Below are 21787 nucleotides of genomic sequence, written 5' to 3'. Positions count from 1 at the left end.
GGAGCTGGGGGGAGCGGTGGAGGCCTGACCCAAAGCATCTTGGGGGAGCATTGAGGAGAAGATAGGATCCATGAGAGCAGGAACCTAGTCCTGCCTGTTTGCTCATGGCTTCCCAGGGCCTGGCACCATGCCTAGGAGATTCCAGGCGCAATAACTATTTGTTGATTAAACGATTAAATGCATGAGCCCTTGCAATGGTTGCCAACTTGATTGGATGTGGGGGAAGAGGAATAATCCAAAGATAACACCCTCAGTTTGAGCCTGGGTAACCAAGAAAGTAAGTGGAAAGGTTTCCAAGTGTTGGAATCAGAAACCCAGAGGAGATTTTACACATATTACACCTTCAGACATCAGCTCAAACATCTCTTCCTCTTGAAGGTGTTTCTGCTTTCCCAGATTAAACCATGTACACCTGATCGACTCTCTTGTGGCCCCCTGAACTTGGCCTTAGGAGTGCTGACCTCAGTTGGATTTACAGGCTCTCCAGGGCCTAGAATAGTGTCCCGGTATTTGGGCAAGCCTTCCAATTGGCTCTCCTTGCTCCATCCTCCCTCTCCTCCTGTTTATCTTTCTCCTCCTCCTCTTTCCCTTCCCCCTCCTTCTCTCCCGACTGCTTCTCCTCTACCTCTTCCCGAACTCCGGTCATTATAAGCCAAGTAGTCAGGGAAGCTCAGCCGATGGTTTGGATTAAACCACAGGAACTGAAGGATGGCCTCTCCTGCAGGGCAGGGGTGGGGTGGGAAGTGGGAAAATGTATGCAAGAATCTGGCCCTGATTCACCTGAAATTGGAGACTCCTGGGTCTGAGATAGAGACGCTGGGAACTGGGTTTTGGATTTATGAACCTCCAGCCACATAGGTCACAGCCTCCCAACAGACACACACACCTAGTGACACACAGTGTGTCCCCACTATGCACCAGCACCATGATACCTAACTTTCCAAGCACACCCATGCCACACTTTCAGCCAAGTGTGGTGCATCCCCCGATAGAACTCCCACCTTAGTGAGATAACACACCCATCATAGCATCCACCAGACCCCACACCACAGACACAACATACATCACAGCCACAATAGGAGCACACAGGACACAGCAACAACAAACACACACACTACCCCCACAGCATGGCAGCCCTCCAACCTCTAGCACACAACACACAGAGTGAGTGCATGGCGCTCACACAACACAGTGACAGCCCATCAAACGCCTCAGTGGCGCCCGGCAGTTTCTGACATAGTGACACAACACATATATCACCACCAGCCCTCACAGCACAACAGAGAGAGAGAAAGAGAGAGAGAGAGACAGAAGAGCTCTCCTCTCCTTGCCTTTCCTTCCCTCCTCATGTGTTGGCCACTGCGCCATGCCAGGCGTGCCTTAGGACCCTGGCTCCAGAGCACAGCTGAGCTGGTGGACACCATTTCCAAAAGGCTCTGGGTTTGGCCTCAGCTGATCAAACACATGCTAGGAGGTCCACGTTTGAACTTCAGCTCCAAGGATGGCTGGAATGTGGTCCCCACCAATGAACTGGCAGGCAGCAGCTGGCCGTGGTGGGACGCCCACAGCAAGGGGCCAACTGAACTGAGCTTTGTGCGTGGGGGCCAGGCAAGGCCCAAGCCGACTTGGTGAGTGGGGTTCAGGTTGTTTATGGTGGGGACCACAGTCCAGGGCACAGGAATGCAACAGCAGCGCGGGTGGGATATAGGAGCTGGGCCACAAGGTAAAAGGAGGTGCTGTGATGGAAAGATAAGAAGGCGGCAGAGGGAAAAGGAAGGGTGGAAGGAGCGTCTGCAGGTGCCTCTGGCCCACCCTCAGGTAAATGAAGGAGGCAGGTATTGGGAAAGGAGACAGGAGGAGCCAGAGCCAGAGGCTGGCATGGGGGGTTGGAAATGAGGCTTTTGAAGAGAAATGAGAGGCTGGGGTAGGAGTATACAGGGAGCAAAGGACAAAGAAATGCGCTTTGAGGCTATTTAGTTAGCCTGGGGTATATGGCGCACACGAGTGTCCTTGTTGCCCAGAAATAGGGGTGGACAAACAGACATCGGTGAAGAAGAGGACCCACTGATGAAAAGCTCAAAGAGTGAAGAAGTTGACCATTCCTGTGAGAAAGAAGAATGGGTGGTTGATGAGAAAAACAAGGATAAAAAGGACATGTGGGAAAAAGAAGAAGACCATTGGTGAGGACCCTCAGGCCTCAGACACTGGGCCCACGATCATGTAGGCAGAGGGTACTATAAAGATCTGTGCACCATCAGAACTGCCATCTCAGAGAAAACCCTACTCTGACTTCAGGTCACTCGGAAGGGCATGGCCCAGTTTCCTATGTCAAGTGGAGGAGGATTGGCCAGCTTCAGACACTGGTAAAGTCAAGTTCTGAACTCAGTAGAAGCAGAAGATGAGAGGAAGAAATGGAGGGAGGCCTTTGGCCTTTTGAGGTGGTCATCTGGCTCAAGAAGTCCCCAGGAAATCGACTCAAACCCCATAATTGACATATTTATATGTGACTTATGCCAAAGGACACAAATGCCTTCTGTCCCATTCCACCAAAGCTGAACATGGATGGCTTCATGGCTGGGTTCCAATTCTATGTCCTCAGCGACCCTGAACCCCTGAATGCCATGGCTCTGCTATCCTCAAGGGGAAACCCCCCCCCTGAGTTGGGGCACTAGCCTCGTCTCCAAAGACGAATCCTCCCCTCCCTCCAAGATGAAGCTAATAACACTCACATGCTCAGCAGTTTGCACTTCCCAAAGCATGAGATCATTTAAGCCTCAAAACAACCCTGCAAAGCTGGCAGAGCAGGGGTCATTATTCCTATTTTCAGATGAGGAAACTGAGGCCCAGAGAAGTTAAGCAATGACCAAGGTCACACCAGTAATGAGTCTTCTGACTCCAAACCTAGCACCCAGGCTCGACAGGGTGCCTGCCCCTTTAACCTTCTGTAGACTTTCCCGGTCTCATGGAGAATGAGGGAAGAAGGAGGCTCAGCTAGCACAGTGAGATGGGAAGGGTCTATGCCCAAGGAGCCTGGTAAGAGGACTAGGCCATGCCTACTTTCTCTGTTTCTGAACGACGTGGTGGGGGAGGGTTGGCAGAGACTAATGCTTCTTAGACAACTACGAGGTGCCAAGTAGTATATTAGGTACATGACAAACATTATTTAAGTTAATTCTGTGAGGTAGGCCCTCATTTTACAAAGTTGCACCCTGTAGGTCTAAAGTCACAGAGTGATTAAATAATGGAGTTAGAAGTTGGCCCTGGTTTTGATTCTAAAGCCTATTCTATTTTTGCAACATTCTGTGCCCCCCTTCCCTTGGCATGTGACCCTTGCCTTGGTAAAGGCAATGTACGAGTTGCTACGGAAGCCTGTCCCTCATGGGCTTCTGTGAGGGGCCTTCACAAACCAAAAACTGGAGAAGAGGGAGGGCAAAGGAGAACTTCTGGGGGAGGTAAGCACTCCAAAAGTCTGTGGGAGAAAGCAGATTCCTCCCAGGAACTGTGAGCAGTGTCCCTCCCTCTTTCCTTCCTCTCCCTCCTCTTACCACAGCCTGGCTGGGGGATGGGAGCCATGGCCCTGAAGGGCGGCCTCTTGGCAGATGCAGAGCTGAAGGCAATGCGACAGAGGCCCACATCCTGGGTCACCTCCCACTCAGAACCACAAGGAATCTGGACAAGAATGCCAACATTTCTCTAAACCACCAGATTGCATTGCCTCTTCCCTTCCCAAACCAACTTTTCTCATGCCCTCACCATTAGCTTCCCAGACAGAACTCCAGTTTGCAGTAGACAAATCCACCTCCTTTCCCTGCCTAGTAAGGCAAAGAGTCAGACTCCTGAAGTCAGTCCTGGCCCACAGAAATCACGATATCCATCCCCCTGCCTTTGGGCATAATTCATGCCGACCAATGAGGTCTCTTTCTTGCTTTGCGCCTTACCATCTCGAAGGTAGGACATTCCATAGCCTTCCTCAGGTAACTCTCTAGCATTGCATTGCATTCCTCACCATTTAGTCCCTGGTGCCAAGACTCTGCTGTTTTGACTTCAGTGGAAATGGGAAAGTCACTGCCTAAATTCTGACTTTCCCAACAATAAATGAGCCCAGGGGACCCAGCTATTCTTCTGGAAACCAGCAGCTGCAGAGTATGTTTATTGACTGGCCCAATTTTCTAATCCCCCAGAAAGAGTGAAGGATGGAAGGTAAGGTGAAGAAGCTGAGATGGAGGGTATTGGATGAAAAATCAGGAGTAATATAGGAAATAATAGATTTAGTGAATACACCTATCAGACTCTTGGCTATTGTAACTGCCATCGCCATTGTCAATTGCTCCAGTCTTCATCACCATCACCATTACCACTGCCACCACCATTTCCATCCCCATTGCCATTGTTATCATCATCACAAGCATTAACATCACCAACTTCACCATTACCTCTGCTACCACTGTCACCACCACTGCCTCCACCATTACTCTCAGCATCACTGACACCTCCATCAATCACCACCATCATTCCCATCTCTAATATCACAAGCACCACATTTACCATCACCACCTTCGCTACCTCTACATTAATATCTCCGCTTCCATCATCATCACTACTATTACCACCCCAACCATCATCACCCTCATCCTCTTCCTTACCACCATTTCTATTTCTATGTCTAACACAAGCATCATTACCTTCACCTTCATCATCACCATCACCACCTCTATTACCATTACTAAGTGCATTAACACCATCGCCATTCCCACATGTGCCATCACTATCATCACCTCTATTATCATCACCTGTATTGTCATCTATACCATTACCTTCATCACCACAGTCACCTTCATTACCACCATTGAGAATGTCACTGTCTTCATTGGCAGTAATATTATGATCACCATGACCATTTTTATCATTAATGAAAGATATTGTTGTGGTTCTTGACTTCAAGTGACCACAGACAATTGATAGGTATTCAGGCAGAAAGTAAAGAGGATGGGGGCAGAGACCAAAAGTGTGAGAATTTGGAGGTCCACAAGTGTCCATCTCAACTGTGGCCAAAGAAGTCTCCCCATTCAGGGGTGATGGTCTATCCTGGAGAGTACAGGGAGGCAGAACAAGAGTTCAGACCTACAGTAGCAGATGATAAGGGTAGCCAGCCATCAACTCCCAGAGTGCATGGCAGATCAGCCTCAGCTGAGCCTCAGAAGTGACTAAGGGCCAGGTTAGGCTATATGATGTCCTGAGAGACAGAAGCCAAAAGAGAGGGTATGGGGGTAGTTTGGAAATGCCACAGAGGGGAGCTAGGGAGCTGTCGGGTGTCTGGTTCCTAGATTCAGTCCCTGGTTGAGAAGTATCTCCTACATCCACGTGTCCCTGGATTACCCTAGAGTTTGGGTTACTTTCTATTTTCATAACTATGAGCCTAGTCACTGGAGCATGGAATAGCGTTAGAACCAGCCCCTGGGACTCACTGAAAGGCTGCAACACCTGGTCTAAAGAAGATGCCACCAGACTCAGAGAGAGACAGGGGGTGGCTTCCTCAGTGTCACTGTCTTCCCCTCCCCTCTCCTCCCCTCCCCACTGAGGACCCCTTTCTCTCCCTTTACCTCAGAACCCCAAGTCTTCTTCCAACCCCTTGTTCCAGTATTCCCTGCAAACTTGCCATCCATCCCAGCCTCCTCCCATGCCTGCCTCCACCATCTGTTCCCTTCTCCCTGCTGTCTCCTCCCCACCTCCCCAGCTTTGTCCTTCCCTCTCTTGGACAGGTAGGGCTTTGAAATGCCTTGGATAAGAACCATGAGGGTCCTGGGAAAGACTGTTTCTTAAGCTGACAGGCTACCCTGTCGGGGGCTGTTTCCTGATTCTCCAGCTAAATTGTCTTCTGCCCACTTTCATCCCATTAATCCTGCTGCTGAGAGGGGAAGAGGCTCATTAAGTCATCAGATCCTTACACCCAGGTCTAGGCTTCTCTTGGCCTCCTCTGTGTGCGCATTATGGACTTTGCTCCTGCTCTCTGGAGTTCCCTTCCAGTCTGGCATCCCCAGGGTCTGCCCAACACCTCCAGTCTCTTCCATCAGGTCTTTCTTCACATAGTCTGTCCCATTTGGCCATGCACACGCGTATGCTCGCACTTCTCACATGGCACCTGTGGCCCTGACAGCCAAGCTTGCCACGTACTCATTGTTGTCATCATTATCAACAATTATTATCTATTGTGCACTCACCATGTGCCAGGTCATGTACGAGGAATTTTGCCTGCATTAGCACATTTCACACTCTCTACATCCCTGTGAGTTTGATAGTTGTGCAGCCTCCCCCCTTTTTTTTCACAGGTGACAAGACTGGGGTTTAGATAAATTCAGGGACCAAGATAATGTCATGAGGAAATGCACAGTGGGGATGCAAACCCAGGTCAGCCCTGATCAGTTTGGCTCAGTGGATTGGGCATCATCCCACAGATTGAGGGGTCACCAGTTTGATTCCAAGTCAGAACACATGCCTGGGTTGTGGGCTGGGTCCCCAGCTGGGAGCATGTGAGAAACAACCCATCAAGAGGCAACCAATTGATATTTCTCTCCTTCTCTTTCTCCCTGCCTTCCCCCTCTCTAAAAATAAAATTTTTAAAAACTTAAAAAAAAAAAACCCAGGTCAGTCTAGTTCAGAGTTTGTGCCCTGAACTCTACTGCACTCTCCTACCTGTACCCACTCCCACGTAAATATACATAGCAGCACACAATGCACACTCATGTCTACATGCCAAGCATATGTAGTACACCTGCTCACAGAGCACACACCCCATACCCAAATTGCACACATATCATACACTACACACACACACACACACACACACACACACACGGAACAGACTCCCAGGAAGAACACACCTAGTCAGTCTAGTCATTTGATAAGCACTGACTGATTATCTAGTGTGTTCTCACCCACTAGCTCTGCCCAGTGTTGGGCACTATGGTCACCCAAGGAGGAAGAGAATGAGCATGTCTTGAATGCCTACCATATTGCCAGACCCAATGTCAAAGGGAGTCCATGGTCACAGGAATATGCATGAGCCTATACATACACGTATGCACACAGACACAGAACACATACACTCTAGCTTGAATTAGTCCTGTGCCTGCCACTCCTGGGGCCATGTAACCTGGGAAAGACAATGGGGACAGGAATAGTATTTGGTACAGGTACTGAGGGGAGGTCGAGAGGCTGGAGGTTACTGAGCCCACTGAAATTATGTCTCAAGATTCCCAGACTGCCCAAGCTGGGTGAGAGGGACCTCAGAGGCTCCTTCCTGTCCCTACCAACGACTTATACTTGTCTATCATGCAACAGAGGAAGCTCAAACAGGGAAGTGGCGTGTCCCACCAGCCTTCATAGGCTCTGGATCTCTGGCTACCTATGTGGGCCCCAGGGGCCCTGGGTGAGCATCTATGAGCTTTCCCACGCTATCCCACCACTTTTGACCTGACTTAGCTCCACTTAGCTCCCCCATAAGGGAAATGGACAGGAAATTAAAGATAACGAGGCAGTTTGAGAGGATTAATGATAAGGGAAAGCAACGTAATTATGTCGTAGTTGCTGTTGGACAGGAGAGCAGAGCAAAGGCAATGTAAATGACCTAAACCAGCCCATTACAAGAACAAGGGCAAGGCCAGCAAGCAGATAAGAGTCCTGAGCACGGGACAGAAACATTAATCACCCAGCAAGGCTGCCACCCCAGCACGGCCTACCAGGGCAATGGACCCAAGGATAGGCAGCAGAGAAGGGTCCTGATAGGCCTGCATGGGGCAAAGAAGCTGCCCTGTGCCAGCAGACTGTCAGAGCCTCTGACACAGGGAGGGAAGGGAGTCCCCGGGCTTGGTAGCTGGCATCCCTTGGCCTTGGAGCTAAGCCAGCTTCTTCTAGGTCTTGAAGGAAGAAGTTTGAGCCCAAGGACTCCAAGTATGAGGAAATCCCTGGGTTAAAGTCACGTACTAGAAATTTCCCTGGACCGAGAGTCAAGGGGCCTGGATTCCACGCCCAATCCTATACCATCCTACCTGTGTTGCCTTGTACAAGTCATTTCCCCTCTCTGGACTTATGCCTCTGTGTTTACAATTAATGGCCTTTTAGAAGAATGAAATGAAATAACAAGAGCTCACATTTATTGAGCGATTCGTCTATGAACTAACACAGAGGTTGATAGTTATTTTCTATAAGGAACCAGAAAGCATGGTCTTGGTTGCAACTACTCAAATCTGCTATTGCAGCACAAAAGCAGCCAAACATGATAGTCAAATAAATTAAGCTGGCTGTGTTCCAATGAAACTTTATTTACAAAAAGACACAGAGAGCCAGATGTGGTCTGCAGGTTGTAGCTTGGTGACGCTTGAACAAAGCACTACGCTAAAAACTTAATTTCTGTCGTCTCATTTGATCCTCAAACAGCGCTGGGAAGTAGACACTACTATTATGATCCTCATTTGATAGATGGGGAAATTGAGGCATAGAGAAGTTAAGCTATTCGTTCAATGTTATACAGCTGGGAAGTGGCAGGGCCAGTATTTGAACCCGAGCAGTTTGGCACCTGAACCTTTGTATTACATGGCCCCCCAAGATAGGAACAATGGTCATTATTATAACAATACTAATCACTGCTTGCAAAAGACCTATCAGAAACACCAGCCCTTATCCCTGAGGAGTCGTGACCCATTGGTGTGTCACAATCAGTTGTACAGTGTGTTGGAGGTCATTTGTTTCTAATAATAGGTTTTAAAATGATTTAGTGCTGTTTTAATAAACTAGAGCTGACCCAATGTTATCCCTCTAATAATGCCCCTCTCACTCACTTTCATTCAGATATGTTTCCTGGAAAGAGAGTGAAGGGGCTGCAGTTCCAGGCGCCTTGGCAGGAACGCCTGGGGTGGATGGCGGTGACCAGCATGTCGCCTGCCAGTCACTCGGAGAGAAGCAAGGGGAGGGCAGAGAAGGCCTGATATAGCCAACCACCCTGGGTTGTCATCAAGGCCAAGGCCTGGGAGTCAGGGTAATTATTCCCATTGGCCAGCTGAAGAAAACGAGGCTCACAGAGATGCAGCAAGAGGCCTGAGGTCACACGCAGCGAGAAAGTCAGACATGAGCTCTTATGAATGGTGTGAGTGTTCCATTAGAGAAAAAGGCCAGGAACCAGGCAGAATGGCATTCAAATCCTGCCTCTAGCACTTACTTATGGGACCAGAATCTCTCTCCTTGGGCCTCAGTTTCCATATCTGTAAGCTCGAGATGTAGATAGAATCACACCTGACAGGGCCTGTTGTAGGGATGAATTGATATAATAAGGGATGTCTGAGGCTGCTGAGTTGTTTAGCCTGGATGAGATGAGGCTCAGTGAAAAGAACATGTGAGAGAACCAACATTTAAGGAGCATCTACTATGTGCCAAGGAAGCTCCCGAAGCCATCAACAAGTCCCCCGAGCAACTCGGAGGTGGGAAGAACTCTGCATTTTACAGACAGGGAGACTAAGTCCCTGAGGTAATCTGGCCAGAAAGTGATGGAACTGGAACCCAGGCTTGCTTGTCTGTGAGTGCAGAACACTCTGAGCATTAGCAGCCTTTGATCCTGGAGACAGAGCATGAGCTGGGAAAGCAGAGGGGGTCATACGGCAACAGAGTTCTCAAGCACTTGCTATGTGCCAGGCATTGTTCTTGGCACCGAGGATACAGCCCAGAACGAAGCAAAGTCCCTGCGTCTGTGCAGCCGAAAATCTAGAGGATAACTAAGCACACTTTGGGGTCCCTTCCTTTTTGGCGGTGCCATTCCAATTCTGCCATGGTCATGGGCGAAGTTTCTGCTCCCTTCCTCAGTTTACCCCTCAGAAACCCTTCTGACAGAAATAAAACAGAGCACTGTCTACCCCAACCCCTGTCCCCCCGAGCCATGGCATCCTGAGTGACTGCCTGCCCAGCAAGAACAAAAGCTGGAGGAGGCGCTTGTCTGGGACATCATGTGCTTCCTCCCAGTGGGTGGGGGCTCAGGACCCTGCCCTGGCCTAGACCTGACCCTGGTGAGCTGTCCCCGGGAACAATGGTTCAAAGGCGTCTGCCCCAGGACTGCCACCAAGGATGAGAAGTAAGGCTGGGGACAGGCTGGCTTGCGCATTGTTCAAAAGGTAGTTTCCTGGCTGAGCTGGCCTTCAGAGGCCCCAGGCTACTGGAGTGGGCGGGGCGGGGGGGGCTGCATCTGTGCCCCTCTCCTCTTAAAACAAAGCCACTCTTTCTGCCGCCATCTTCGTTCCCTTGGAGGATGTCGCGGGGCTGCAGAGCTGCTCTCCACCTCCTCCGGCCCGGGACGGAACCCAGCCTGGTCCACGCCCACACTGCCGCACAGAAGCGGCTGCCCTGAGCCAAGGGGCTGAGAGGCTGAGACCCACCCAGAGCACTAGCCGCTCCTCACGTACACTGGAGACTGCCGAGTGCCGGGAAGTGGACAGTGGGACGCCTCACACAGTTGGGCCACAGGCCGCTCTCCGCCAGTGCAGTTCTCTATGCGTCAGTCCAGGAAGCTGGTGGCCAGGAGCCCGCAGGACAACGAGGTAAGGTGGCGATCATGAAGCAGGGCTTGGATAGCTGGCCTGGCAGGTGATTCACATACTCAGCCACCAGCGGCCAGGTGAACGGCTTGTCCTTCACTCACACTAGGCCTGAGTGGGGGCTATGGGCCTGTGATAAACACTGGGGGTGGGGGGGTGGAATACCAAGGCATCCAGGCAACCAAGAGAATGCACTAAACCCTCAGCAATGCCAAGAACTCACCCCCTCCCCCTGCCCCACCCTACCCTGTCCCTTTGATCACACACACATAGGCCAGCCCTGGCCCTGCCCTCCACATGCCCACATTTCTTCTGTACCCCCCCCCCCAGCACATCTGGGAAGGGCACTGCACTTTGGGGCCTCACCTCTACGTGAACCTCTCCTTTGATCAGCACACCAGCCATAGAAAGGGAGAGAGGTTGGGAGGGGAGAGGGGAGAAGAGAAATTCTCCTTTTCTTTGCCCTTCTGAATACAGTTCAGTGAGGCTCAGAAAAGTCAAGGCGTTTGCTGAAGGTCCTTCAGCAAAATATGCAACCACCGATCCAAGCCCTGACCTTCCATGAGCTGAGGCCTCAAGGAATCCCATCGTGTCAAGTGGAAAGAACTGGGGCATGTGCCCCCGATGACAGAAAAACAGAGAACCACCTGCTTCTTCTTTTCCATCCTAGCCATGCAGATAAATATAACAGCCCTCCTGTCACAGCCCTTGACTGTTTACAGAACACTTTCCACATGTTGTTTCATTTAATCCTCCCAATGAGCCTGAGAGGAGGGTATTATTCTTATCCCCATTGTACAGATGAGCAAACCGAGGCTCAGAGAATGTGGCTTACTTGCCCAAGGTCACTCAGCAAGGAAGAGTCGGCACTACGATATGATGCCAGTACTGTGGCTCCTAAAACATTTGAGTGGCTCATTCATTTTCAGAGGAAAACTCTAAGGCTTTAAGTGACAAGGCCTGGCTTGCTGAAAACAGGGCTTGAACTTACAACTTCATAGGTACACGTTGGCCCTCTGGTTCCTGGAGTACTATCCCATTGGACCGCTGATGTTAGCTTGCCAGGACATGTCCCAGTCATCCCCAGCCCTGACACCCGGTCCCTGTGGATGCCACCTGTTTAGCATGAGGAACAAGGGCCTGGGCCCAGCTCCCCAACACTCTGGACTCAGGCTGCCCCTCGGTTCCTCTCCCTGCTCAGCCTATGGCATGGCTCAGGGGCTGGGGGTGGGGAGGTGCTGCAGAGGGAAGCCTGAGTCATCCCCAGGCCAGGAAGCACAATGCTTGGCAGGGTTCCTGGGCCCAGCGAAGGAAGGAGAAGGAGCATTGAGTTACAGAGGCCAGCTAGGGCAGGGAAGAGGCGGTGGGGAAGGGGGTGTCAGTGAGTCTATGGAAATGGGAGCCTCACGGCAAACTGGGTTCCACAAGGCTCCGGCCAGAGGGCTGAACCCAGGGATCATTGAGGGCACCTGGTGGGAGGAGGGGCACAGAGAGCCAGAAGGACCTTTATTCTGTCCAGCTCTCCTTCCCAACCCGGGCCCCCTAGCCAGGGCCCTCTCCCTGCAGAGCTGTGTGACAGCTGGGGCAGTTCCACCCCTTCCTCTCATGTCCTTGGCCACCGGTGTTTCAAAATAGACTGGTTCTTGGCTGGCCGTTTACTTAGGAATCAAAAACATCAAGTTTCAAATTCATTCCCACAGCTTTAGCTCTCACCTCTCAGCAGAGCGGTCCAGCCCAAACTGGTCCTTGAGCTGCAGGCCCACAGAGTTGACAGCTTACTCGGCATGTCTTCTGAGGTGACCCTGAGCCACCGCCAGCTCCACTGGGTCTCAACTAAACTCATGTTACCCGACCCTTCCCCAGATAAAACCGATCCTCTGTCTCTACGACTGTTATCACCATCCATCAATGGAGCATCGTTTTAGACATGTACCCTCTCCTTTCCTTTCTTTGACATTTATTAAACATGTGCCAGCCCTGTGTATGGAGCTGGATGACCGTGGTGAACAAGTTAGACATGATCCTTACCATCCCACGGCTTACAGAAAATCACCATCCAGGGTACTAGGGGTCAAGGTGGGGGCAGTCCACAGGGCCAAGGGAGCCCATAAGAGTTGCGGGGATCATGGGGGACCTCCCGGAAAGCTGAGACCTGAACGGTGAGCAGACCAGAGGCCAGTGCGTAGGTCTGCCAGCTTTGGGTGAGGAGGGGGCGAAGGCGAATAGGGTGAGCGCTGGATTAAAGCAGGGAGAGAACGACATGAGAAGGGCGGAGGTAAGGGAGAGCGTGCAGCTTCCGAGCAACTGAATGACTGTGCACAGAGCCGAAGCTAAGAATCTGGAGGTGGGGGCCTGCCTGCTAGGAGACCAGGTTGGAGAAATGGCTAGGTACCAGGGCGCCTGGGTCCAGAAGGCCTCTGGAAGGAGTTTAGACTTTATCCGAAGAGCCGTCGGGAGCCATTAGAATGTCGTAAGCAAGCGAGTGAATCTGTGATGTGAGTTTCTGAAAGATTGCACAGTCTTCCTCATGCTGACATTCAAACAGTGTAACTCCACGATCCCTCTGCCACCCCTTACCCTTTCTGTCACCAACCACATGGGCCTAAACCCCAACCATTGCCCCGGCTCCTTGTCTTTAGGCCTCTGACCCTCCCATGCCCCAATCCAGCCTCCGACCATAAGGGGAGGAAATGTTATACATGTCAAATCTGATCGTGTCATTTACCCTGTTGCATATCCATCCATAGCTCCCCATAGGTTTCAGGATAAAGCCATGTTTCTCAGCTGGTGGGGCACACAGACCCTCCCATTCTGAACACGCCTGTCCCCACCTCAGCTCCATCCTTGGTCTGCTCACACATGTGTTCTCTCCTCAAGGCCCGACGCAGCATGCCCCAGACACGGCAGATGTCAGGGGCATTTGTCTCCGCTGTGAACTCCCACTTGATTCCTCTTGTATTTTGCAAATTCTCCCTTATGCTTCAAGGTTTGACTCCAATGTCACATGGTTGCTATTTTCTAGCCCTCTTCCTTTTCCCTCACCAAAGCCGGGCACTTAGCATCTTGCTCAGGTGCTCACAGGGGCCTTTCCTGTGATTTGCAGATAACCCCCACCAAAGTTAACTCCATGCAGCATGAATGTGCCTCTACGTTTCATTCTGTTTGTGCCTCCACTCTTTCCCTCTGACAATGGCTGCCCAGCTTAGGTCCCAGGAATGTTCCCTGAAGGCCAGATCTGGCCTAGCTTACTGGCTTCCTTACATTCTCACTGTCAGCCCCTGCTGAACTGTGACCTCTCCAATCTTGAATCCCAGTGGTTTCTGGGCTAGAGAAGTCTTTCTGGTCAGGCAGGGAATCCCATGGAAGCCTTGCCCTGCTCTCTCAGGCCTCCCTTCCTCCCAGCACTGGGGTGGCTAAGCAGCATTCACGGGAACTGCATAGGCTGGGAGGTGGCTTGTGTGGCCCAGGAGAGGACTGGAGGCTTGTGGGGGAGGGCTCTCCCAGGACAGGAAGACCGCTCTCTATGGGATGGATTCTCAGCTCCACATTAGGAAGGGAACAAATGTGTAGCCAGTCTGGGTTAGCCCCTGTGAAGTTGTGTTTTCGAGGGAGGTGTAAATGTTCGTCCCATGGCAGGGAAATGCACCTCCTGTCAGCCTTCCAGTGCCTTCCTCGTCTCACCCAGAGAGCCTGCTTGGGCCCAGACTCTGATCAGATTGAAGAGGTAGAGACCTTCACACACATCCCCCCAAGCTAGAGCCAGCTCAGGATGCTAGGAGCTCCCACCCCTCCGCACCAACATCTACACTACTGAGCCCCTCTCTCTACATCAGCTTGGGGCCTCTGGGTTGCTTTCAGAAAGGGGGTGCTTCTCTCTACAGCCCAGCTTGGAAGGGGGAGAAGGGGGAAAGATGGCTTGATATGGATTTTTGTGGTCGGAGGTGATTGGAATCCCAGCTGTGCTCCCCAGCCCCCCTGCTCCACCAGCACCCCTCCTCCTGCAGAGGGGGGCAGGGGAGGAAAGGGGAAGAAGAGGGGCTGTGCTGACCCCTTAGTGCTCACAGATACCCCATGAGGGCCGCAGCCAGATTTGCCAAAATGACCAGGGCGTAGGGCCTGGCAGTGGGGTCAAATGCGTGAGGCAAAGACCATTCCAGGTGATTCGGGGCCATGTGCAGGCTCATCCTTGGAAACCTTTCCTGGGGAATAGGCTCTAGCCCAGAGGTTCTCAGTGTTGGCTTCACATTAGAATCACCGGTGGAGATTATACAAGTGCCAATGCCTGGGCATCAGCACACAGGTTTTGTTCTCACTGATCTAGGCTGGAGCCCAAGCATCAGGCTCATCTCACCCCTGGCTTTAGAGCAGAATTTCTCAAGCTTGGCACTATGGAAAATGTTGGCCAGATAATCCTCATTATGGGGAAAGGGGAGCATTAGTAGGGTGTTGAGCAGCACCCCTGGGTGCCACTTACTAGGTGCCACTACCAGCTACCTCCTTCTGGCTCCTCTTCTTTAACAACCAAGAATGTCTCCACGCATTGCCAAATATCCCCTGGGGACAATATTGTCCCTGAATGAGAACTTCTGCTTTAGTGTCAGACACAGCCTTGAAGTGGGAGTGCATACCTTCCACAGGGAAGAAGCCCCCCTCAAACCAGGGTCCTGCTGTCCTCCCCTGAGTCCTTCAGATGGTCAGCAGTGACACAGCCTCTCTGTCTTCTGGGTCTGGCCTTGTTCTGAGAAAGGCTGGGAACACACAGGGAATCCAACCTCATTTTGTCCCCTGGGGACGCAGAACTGAGAAACCAAAGGTCAGAGCCGACTTGGGGATCCAGGGATCCTGGCCACCACAGTCGTACTCTGTGACCAGATACTACAAGCGCAATTTGACAAATGTTTCTTAGCCATCCGCCAACCACCAGTGATTGTGCTGCGGGCCCAGCAAAGAACCAGACAGAAACTGTCCGTGCCGTCCTGGGGCACATGGTCTGGAGCAGAGGTTAGCTACCTTTTTAGTAAAGGGCCACAGAGTCATTGTTTAGGACTTTGGGGTCTGTCAAAACAACTCAACGGTGCCGTTTTAGTGTGAGAGCTGCCATAGATGATATGTAAGCGAATACACACGACAGTGCTCCAATAAAACTTTATTTACAAAAACAGGCTACGTATGGCTACACTTGGTCGGTTGACTGTAGTTGGCCAGCCCTTGGTCTTGTGGGGGAAATAAACAAGTACCCAAGTATTTACAGTGCATGCTGAACCACATTCTGATAGATCTACAGGGCAGCAGAGGGAATGGTGAAAGGGGATCAGAGTCCCTGTGCAGGAGGAAGGGTGTATCTAACCCAGACTTGAGTGGAAGAAAAGTCTGGGAAGTTTTCCAGGAAAAGGTGACACCTCAACCAAATCTTAAAGGGCACATGTAGAGTGATGAGGCCCGGAGACTGAGGATGAGTTGGCCAGGTGAAGGGTAAAAGGACAAATGTTCGGGAAGAAGCTGTAGCCTGGGAAGAACTCAGGAGTAGAAGATGGCCTGGCCCATTCAGCATGACAGGGGAGGAGGGAAGTGAAGGAAAATCCTCTAGGCTCTTGAACTTATTCTCAATCCCTGGAGTTTCTGAGCATGGCAGTGACATGGTCTGATTTGTTTTCTGCAGGAGTCCTTCTGACTACATTGTGGGTAAACAGGCTGGCAGTTGGGGGGCAGAGAGGAAGCAGGCTGGGGGCAGGTGGTAACCACAAGTGACAGATGATGAGGCTTGGACTGAGGTGGAAACCATGGAGCTAGAGAGAAGCAGGTGGATTGAGCATGTGAGGGAGGTAGGATTTGGTGGCTGATCGGATGTCATGTGTGGTGGGGAGAAAGGTTGGGAGGATGCCTCCAGGATTCTGGTGGGGACATGATGGTGCCATTCACTGAGAAAAGGGACACAGTAAGAAGGGTCAAGTTAGAGAGAATGGCAGCTGGTGGACTTGGGTAGGACATGTTGGAATTTGAAACGAGTAGGGGACATCTGGTGGAGATGACCTGGAGGCAATCAGAAATCCTGCCCTTACGGCCTCATCATAGATAGACAAGCTCCCCTAGAGAGAGAAAGAAGGAAAGAAGAGGAGAGGCGTGGGGAGACAGAGCAGGGGAAGAAAGGGGAAGGAAGATCTAAAGCCCTGATGGTGTCCAACAGGACAGAGACTGTGAAACAGTGACCAAAGGGTTAGGGAGAAAGCAGGAAAGTATTGGAGCCCGTTCTCTCTCTGGCTCTCCCAGGCTCCTCCTCAGTGCGCAGAGAGGGCTCGCCTCAACCATCTCCAAGATCTCTTGTTCTAGTGACATAAGACTCAAGCGCCACGAAGCCCTCTGGGAGCAGAGGAAGTCCTTCAACTTTCAAGAATGAGAGGAGGCATCACAGCTTTGAAGACTAAGGAGGACTTCCAGGGGCCCAGGAGAAAAGATGGGGTGGGAGTGGAAGGAGTGGGGTGGGGCAGGGTGGGGTGGACATTCCATGCCGAAGGAGCCTGGTGCGGAAAAACGCGGAGGCAGGAAAATGCAGGGAGTGTTTTGGAAATCCTGAGTAGTCAGACTGTCACAACAGGGGCCTGGGATGCTGAGCTGGGGTAGGAGGAAGGAAGATAATGATGTAGAAGATTAAAAGGACAGTGGCTATGCTCTGGTGGCTGTGAATCCTGTGTCTATCCCACAGCTGTGTGACCTCAGACAAGTCACTAAACAGAGTCTCAGTTCCTTTATCTGTACCAACACCTGCTCTCCCCTTCAGACCCTAGCTGGGTTTCTAGAAAGATCCCATGGGTGGAGAATGCTGAGAATTTCCAGAGCTAGCCATGGTGCCACTCACAGGGACTCTGGTCCCTGCCCCTGCAGCCCCTTCCTATATCCTATGACAACGAGCTTTCTCTGCCAAGGGGAAGGAGCCAAGAGCAAAGAGACTCTAGATTGGGCTCGGGGCAAACCTGGCGGAAGCCTCCCAGTGCCCTTCCTGTCCCCAGTCTTGCCTGCCACCATCTGCCTCACTTGGGTAGCCTCAGAGAGAGTTTACAGCAAGAGGTGCCTTCCATTTTCTGGGTGTGCCCCATGGGCCTGACCTGGAGCTTTTTACCACATCCCTGTTCCACAGCAGAGAAAAATGGCCAGGCAGCTAGGAAGCAACAGAACCAGGACTAGAACCCAAGTGTCTGATTCTCAAACCCATGCTCACCTTTGCCACTTCAGCAGCTCGTAAATTGGCTCTGGAAGTGCCCCATCTGTGGCTTTGTGTCTGAACAGGTCTCTGTTGGCTCCCTGTGCTCAAGTGGCCCATGGGTCCCCCCCGTGGCCCTCTCCATCCTTCCCTTCATCTGCCCTGCCCTTCCCTGGCTCACATTCCCTCTAGCCAGCTCTGAAGTCAGTGGCTGCCCACTCCACTGGGACCCAAGCAGATGACAGTGGAATAATTGAAGTGTCCTTCCCATGACCTTGAGCTGTGGCAGGGCCAACTTCCCTTGTGGTGACTGGGGCTAATGACAGCTAAGTGGCAAGAGGACGCACACACACAGAGATGGGCCACGTCAGAGCGGGCATGGCCAGGATGCCCCAGGCGCCGACCAGGGCAGCTGCTTTCCCCTCCTCATGCAGACAGCTGGGAATACCCCCTGTCAAGTGATAGGGCTCAGCCGCCACCCCGCTCCTCCTCAGCCCGTCAGGAAAACCCCTGCTGACTGACGGGGCACAGTCATTTCCTACTGCCTCAGACAGATCCCCAGGTCACCCCTGCCAATGGACGGGAGACAGCCACTTCCTCCCGCCTCTTAGGCACTGGGGGATACCTCCAGCAGCCACACACAGACGTACATGACATTGGCGAGCTGCACACAGAGCTGTGGGAGACACGCAGCTCCCACAAGCCCTGGCTGGTGGAGGAGGGTCACAGATACAGATACCAGCTCCCTGGGGTTTAGGCACTGATGAACACCAGTATCACCAGACCCACACACTGGGCCAGTGTAGCTGGTGCAGGGGCGGGAGGGGGCTCCTGAAAATATTTGGATAATCTAGGCCCTTCCAGGGCCCAGCGCATTCTTTTAATTCAAGCTGCAGGCCCATGTGTGCATGCAAACATTCCCGACATGCCCCTCGTTCTCAGCTACCTCAGTGCACAAGTTGTGATGCCACCTCTGGGCAAGGTCCTGGGCGGGGTCCTGGGGTAACAAAAAGGAATCAGGCCCTGACTGGATAGCTTTAGCGGGTTGAGTGTCATCCTGCTAAGTGAAAGGTCACTGGTTCAATTCCCAGTCAGGGCACATGCCTGGCTTGTGGGCCCAGTACCTGGTTGGGAGCATACAAAAGGAAACGCGATGGATGTTTCTCTTGCACGTTGATGTTTCTCTTCTTCTCTTTCTCCCTCCCTCCCCTCTCTCTAAAAATAAATAAGCAAAATCTTTAAAAAAAGGAATCAGAAAAGTGCTCTCTCTTCACAGAGCTTACAGGCCAGGGGAGACCCTATAGGTGATAAGGCCAAGGGGACCTTGGGTTCAACTGCAAGAACCATTGTGTATGGAAGGACGAAGATGGTCTTGAGGCCCTCTGCAGCCTTGCCAAGACCCTACCTTGGGACTGTGTCCAATTATGGGCCCCACACATTAAAAAATCACAGACCAGGCTCTGTGACAACAGTTAGAGGTGTTTAGCCTGGGAAAGAGGAAACTCAGGGGAACTTGAACTCTGAATTCAGACCTGGTAGGGGCTATCACAGGGAAGATGAGCTGTGTGGACCCGGGAGACAAAGCTAGAACCCACTGATGGAAACCAAAGGAAGACTGCCTAACAGACAGCTATGCTGAGATAAAACAGGAGGCCATTGGAGGAAGTGAGCGTCCTGTCACTGGAGATATACAAGCAGAGTTTAGGCAATCACGTTGCAGGATGTTGTGCGAGGGACTCAAGCTCTGGGCGGGAATTGGGACTAGATAGCCAGTAAGGCTATTTCCAGCCTCAGGAGTCCATGGCGCTGTGATTCTCTCCTTGATGCTACAGATGAGGAGATTGAGGCCCAGAGACAGGCGGGGCCACACTCAAAGTCACACAAAGAGTTAGTGGTACTCAGAGGACTAGATCCAGAATTCCTCACTCCTCATCTTTGATCGCCCAACTCCTCAGACCATGTCAGTCAGCACAAACCTCCTTGGTGGATCCAGAAAGGCCCCTCCCCACTCCACACCCTGGGTGGCCTGACCCTGTGGTCTTCTTTCTCAGCTCCAGCCTGGGCTCAGCTGATGGATGAGCTCCTTGGTGGACGGCCTCTGGCTCCAGCTCCGGCTCCACAGATGGACACTCTCAGACCTGCTGGTTGAAAGGAAATCCACATTTGACCTGGAGCCAGATGCAAAGCAGAGGGAAGTGGGGAAATGGGAGATCCAGGGCCTAAAGGCGGACAGGAGTCTGGGGACCAGGCTGGGTGGGACCCACAGACTTTGCAAACCCCTCAGTGCTTAGGTGTCTAATAGCCTGTCCCTGAGCATGCCTCTTCTGGAACAGAGGCATTGGAAAGGCCACTGAGCAATTCTAGGGCCCCCATAGGCCCCAATCAAAAATCCAAATTACTCATTCATTGCAGGCTTCCCCAGGCCTTTCTTTCCTGGAAAGCAATTTCTGGAGGACACGCGCTTGTATGGGTTCAAACCCCTCTCCTGGTGCTAATAGCGGACAAAAGGGTTTGCCTGGATATTGAGTACCTAACAACAAATCACCACTACTTCCCCTTTTCTGTCAGACCCAGCGCATGGGAGGCTGGGCTACAGGGTTTGAATCTTGGTTGATCTAAGCCTATCTGACACTCCCTTGCTCACTTGGAGGACTTTTAAAATATACTGGAAATCAGGCCCCACATGTAGAAATTAAATTGATCTGGGAGTAGAGTCTGGGCCCTGGTATTTTTTTAAAGCACCCCAGGAAATTCTCATGTACAGCCAGGGGTGAGAAGACTCATGTAAACAATGATACGGCCAACTCCTTTGCCATGTGGTCGGGTTCAACTTGGGCATGTGACTCACTTCTGGCCCATCAGAAAGCTGCTAGGGAATTCTGGGGAAGGCTGCCTTGGTTTTCAAAGGGGACATAAGGGACACAAGGCAAGATCGTTAACTTTGACCAGTCTGGATTTTGTTGAATTAGAGTATGATACTCAGAGCTGCTGCAGCCACCTCATGACCAAGGCGGGCCGACCTAAGGAGAAGGCCAAGAGCTGAGGACAGTGGAGCAGAAGAATGGAAAGAACCAGAGCGCTTGATGCTGAGTGAGGCAACCATGGGAGCACTCTTCTTCAGACTTTGTGGAATAATAAATATGCTTATTGTAAAAGACATTTTGAGTGGTTTTTTGTTTTCTTTTTCTGTTACTTGTAGTCAAATGCTATCTCCATTTAATGGAGGTGGAAACTGAAGATCAGAGAGGTTAAGTTACAAACCAAGATCACAGAGCTAGTTAAGAGCAGATCTGAGATGAAGGCTCTCTACTCTTTACCATCATCAAATAGACACATGTGTGTGCACACATGCACACACACACACACACACACACACCAGCCCTCAAACTCTAGGCGGTGTAGTATAGTGGCAAAAGCACTGGGCTATGAGAGGAGGCCTCGGGCAGAGAGATGGAGATAGAGGCCACTTAGCAGTGATTATCAGGTCAAGCATCCTGTGGGTGTCCCCTGCCTCCCAGCAGGGGGGTGGCAGCTGGTGCCTGCTCTGGCTTCATCAGCCATTAATTAAAACTTGACAAGAAGATTAATACACAGGGGACAGTTTTAATTAGAGACTCCTGGAACGTTAGTGCTGGCACAGTCTTAAGAGACCAGGTCTGCCAGTCTCCTTATTGTATGGATGAGGAAACTGAGGCCCAGAGAGGTGGAAGGACTGGCCTGAGGTTTCTCAGGAGTCCAGGTACCCTGTGTGACTCCCTGGCCAAGCCTCTTTCCTGTACCCTGGGATGCCTCACATATGGACAAGCTTTAATTAACTTATTATCCCATTCAATTTGTCACTGACTCCAGGGTCCCAGCAAAGGCCTACCAGAAAAGTTCCCGTTTGTGCAAACTTTGCTTGGCCCCAGGGGGCTGAAGGGATCAGGGCAACCCTGAGGAGCCCAGGGCAGCTGAATTTGACCACCTGCTTCCCAGGGTTCCCCCAGCTAGGGCTCTGTGCCTGGGAATGACGCACCCT

General features: G+C 51.6%; 1 long non-coding RNA gene across 1 annotated transcript; it reads left to right on the top strand.

Annotated features, from left to right (window-relative positions):
• The first annotated feature begins 10254 nt into the window (after positions 1-10254).
• Positions 10255-20926, top strand: LOC149990469 (uncharacterized). The gene is made up of 2 exons (XR_016508617.1): positions 10255-10577; positions 19821-20926. It is a non-coding gene; the product is annotated as an uncharacterized LOC149990469 (long non-coding RNA).
• The last annotated feature ends 861 nt before the right edge of the window (positions 20927-21787 follow it).

Source organism: Furipterus horrens, unplaced genomic scaffold, assembly GCF_987537825.1.
Source record: "Furipterus horrens unplaced genomic scaffold, mFurHor1.1.pri manual_scaffold_17, whole genome shotgun sequence".
NCBI lineage: Eukaryota > Metazoa > Chordata > Mammalia > Chiroptera > Furipteridae > Furipterus > Furipterus horrens.
This window is presented reverse-complemented; position numbering and strand designations above follow the sequence as displayed.